The following is a 4,200-nucleotide window of genomic DNA, read 5'->3' on the forward strand; positions in this document are numbered from 1 at the left end:
AGTCTCCGGCCACATCATCTCCTCGGTCCCACACGGCAGACCAGAAATCATGCCGTAATCCTCCAGAGTGACTCCCACCTCACCGAAAGGCAGGTGAAACGTGGAAGTCGTATCCCAGAATCGATCCAAGAAAGCACGGACCAGGCTAAGGTTGGCCCGCAACTTCCTCTTCACGATATCCCTCCAGACCTGAACCAGAGGACCAAACGCTCCACGCTCGATCATGGCCCTCTCCTCCGCCGACAGCCGCTCGTAGTGCTCCATCGCTGTCGTGTAACCCGAGAACGACCTGATGTTCCCGGCCTCCTATTTTGATTTGAAACAAAGCTATCTTTAGTTTTGAATGGAAAGTTGCAAGAAGTTTGGACAAAAAGAACGAAAGAGAATAGGTAATGAGTAGTGAATTCTTATTTACCAAGCTCTTCACCGTCCTGTAGGACAGGTGACCCTCTGCAGCCCACACAAGGTGCCTACTCTCCCAGGTCTCAGCTCACGTGGGAGCTCCCCTCAGCTGACGACCTCCTCGCCTGACGTTGGCCCGTCTCGGGGCCTCCTCCTCCTCCTCGGCGGCCTCCTCCTCGTGAGCCTCGTCTCCAGTAGCCATCACCGCAGCGGTGAGGGCCTGCTCTAAAGCCTCCTCAACCGTAACAACGTCTATCTCCATGGGAGTCCTCCCAGAAGTAGAAGCCTCATCACCTGCACACTAAAGTAAATTTAGTCCGCGTCACATGACGACAAGCCTTTGTTAAGGAGTTTTCGAGCCTCCAGAGCCCTGAAAACTGCCCTTTCTGGCCATCTTTGGCCATATTCCCGCCAATCCAATCACTCATGTGATAAATTGGGTCAAAGTCAAGTCCAAGTCAAAGCCTAGTTCCGGGTTCAAGTCGAAAATTCGGCAGCATTTCGTTATAACGGCAATTATGCCCTAGAAAGGTGTCCTGAAAAGCTGTCACAAACTAAAATTTCGAGATGGCAGAAAGTTTACCCATCATCCAAGGGTCCCAAATATCAAATTTCGTCGCCAATGGGCAATCCTAAGGCTATTTTCGAAGCAATTTACGGTTCAGCTGTAAAACCGTCTCAAAATTCGCTCAAGGGCTCAAAACTCGATGAAAATTCAAAGCAAATACATGGTTATGTTCCTAAAATTGCCTACTATCCATTTCTAGCATCAATTTGGCAAAGCAAATCCATTTGGGGGAAAAGCCCCAAATTTTCGATCAAAAGGGTCGAAAACCCTAAATCTCGCGGCTCAAAATTCGACAAATGTAGATGATTAATGCAAGATTAAGACACATACCTCGATTAGTCATCTTTAAAGCAAGCTTTTGAATCAAACCTCGACGGAAATGGTGAAGATTTGAGAGAGAAATTGAAGGAAATGTGTTTCGAAATAATGAATAAAACCCTTCTGATTTCGCGTTTTTACGCGGAAATAGCCAAATTGGGGAAAGGACGCAGCAGGCGCTGCGCCTCTTGCAAGAGACGCAGCTCTTGCTGCGCCTCTTCTTCGCGTTCCCTCCATACGAATTTTCAAAAATTCGTTATGAGTTCGTTATTTGTGGGCCCATCTTTGGTGCGCCTCTTCTTCAACGCTATTATATTCTTTTGGCCCGTTTCGAGGACTTTCTTTCGTTCCGGTCCGCATTTTATCCGCGCAGCAGTATTTTGCAGTATTGCTCAAATCATTTTATCCGCGCAGCAGTATTTTGCAGTATTGCTCAAATTATTTTATCCGGCGCAGTAGTATTTTGCAGTACTGCTCACTCAGGATTTCTGTCACGACGATCAAGATGTTCCTAGTCGTCAATATATTCCCCAACAAGAGTTCGCTTGAGACCGACGCAAGCAGATTCAACCTCAAGTTTTGCCAGAGTTCGCTTGAGACCGACGCAAGCGGATTCCCCCAGATTTCTACCGACGTCCTGCTGCTTTCACTATATTTTGTGTTTCTCCGCGGAGTTCGACAGGGTGTCGTTCTCCAGAAGTTTCTATACCCAAACCTTAGCCACCTTTAAGTTGATCTTATTGTTAGGCCTCCTTCCCGTCAATGCTTTCCTTTAGGGCCCCATACCCTAGCATAATCCTTATATACCCTTTAGGTCTTACCCTTAGCTCCCACGCTCAACCTTAGCTCCTACGCATTTCCGAAAGCATCTCGAGAAGAAGTCTCAGGTATGATCTCTTCTTATGGCTGGCGAGCTTTCTTACGTAGTCTAATGGACTTTAAACGACCCTCCCCGATAGTCGACAGACTCTAAAATGTTCCCGACGACAGGTCCTTGGCTCAGACCCCTTGAGCCGCCTCGCGTCGCCATAGTCGTCAGGTTGTAATCTTCGATTGACCTGATGGCTATACTTTGACTTTCGCCTTGTCCAAGCCTCAGTCAAAGTGGGGGCTCTGTAGACACCTCGTTTCTGCACCCCTCGCAAACCACTCGGTGATGATTGGGCCGCATGTTTGATTCGCGGAACGATTTGTGACAGTTCGTAAGATTATCGTCAAGTGTTTGCTCAAATATTAATGTCAACCTCTTAGTTGTCATCTACGTCCGGATACGGTCGTTTTGGCAGTAATTAGAGTACATTGAGTCCGGTCAAAAACCGTCTCCATTTTCTCGATAATCGTTAAATCCCGAGTCGAATGTTCGGAATGTTAGGATATTTCTATTCCATATTTCACAAATTTTATCTTTTGGCAAATAATATCCCGTAATATTCACAAGATAATCGAATTATTTCCGTCCTACCATAACTCAAACGCGGAAATCTTTCTTGACAGAGGAAACCTCCGGGAATAGACGCAGCAGTCTTTGCGCCTCTTCCAAGGGACGCATGGATCGCTGCGCCTCTTCCCAGTGCCCTTCTTTGCATGATTTACGTATCTTTTTTATATCTTTCCGAGATTCACTTCCAAAGAGTCTCCGAAACCCTATTCCTTCACGTGATTAGTATAAATAGGAGCCTTCGCTCCTCATATTTCTCACGCGAGTGTCCGCCCCTTCTCTTCTCCCTTTGCATTCTAGACTTCGTTCTTACTAATTGGCGCCTACGTGCTTGGACTTCCGACCACGTAAGCTCGGATCTTTCCGGGTACCAGCCTCTCCGTTGCATGACCGACCAATTTGACCAACTACACTCAATCAACTTTAATTAATCAATCGTTTTCCTCTTACGAGGGCACTCTCTTTGCATTCGCGTCGAGCATTCACTAGTCGATACTTAGTTCATCTCGTTCCGTCAACATGTAAGTCTGAGGGTGTATAATTCCTCTTTTATTTATTGTACTTTTATTTATCGTATCACCATTGTAAGGTTTATGTCGAAAACACCATTAAAATCGATTTCTAAAACCCTTCTTTAAAACCTGTTTTTGCGGATTTCCGTGAGATGACGTCGAGAAAAGACGCAAAGAATCGCCGCGCCTCTTCGAAGGAGCGCAGTTCCTGCTGCGCCTCTTCGTGAGGCTGCCGCAGTTCCTGCTTCTTTTCTTCTTCTTCGTCCTCTGTAATTCCGTCTTGCTTTTATCTCGTTTATTTTCTTCAATTCTTCGTTCACAGTAGTTTAATATTCACATGTATATTTTGATCATCATTCATTAATTCACATGTTTTAATTCATCATTGTTCCGACTTAAATCCCTTATAATTCATATTTGCGGGTTTTCGTTATTTAATATTCAATCCGGGTTTTAGAGATTCAATTCATTCATATTGAGTTTCTGGAATTCATCGTTGATATATTTGCATCCGTATTCGTTGTTAATTCGTTGTATATCCGCCATATTTAACCTAGTTAATTGATTTCGATAGAGGACTCATTCATTAACATCGTCCCTTCATGTAATTAATTCATTTACATCCGTCTCATTCGTGTTTTACTGCTTTTATGACCCCTTCATATGTAATCAATCCATTAAATCACTTTCATCCGAGTAATATCATCAATCGATCCATTAAAATTAACAATTAACATTAACGATTTGCAGTTCCGGCTTCACAGCCAGAACTCACCCTTGGAACAGACGCAAAGAATCGCCGCGCTCTTCCAAAGGGCGCGATCTTGCTTCTGTTCCAGGGTGATCTCTGTCCCTGAACTCCGTTTCTGCTTTGACCTAGTTTGATTAGTCCATGTATTAACTGACTAATATTCGTAATATCACGCTAACTTCTGTTCGTTTATTTCATTAATTTTATTCTT

This window comes from Silene latifolia, chromosome 3 (genome assembly GCF_048544455.1).
Source record: "Silene latifolia isolate original U9 population chromosome 3, ASM4854445v1, whole genome shotgun sequence".
NCBI lineage: Eukaryota > Viridiplantae > Streptophyta > Magnoliopsida > Caryophyllales > Caryophyllaceae > Silene > Silene latifolia.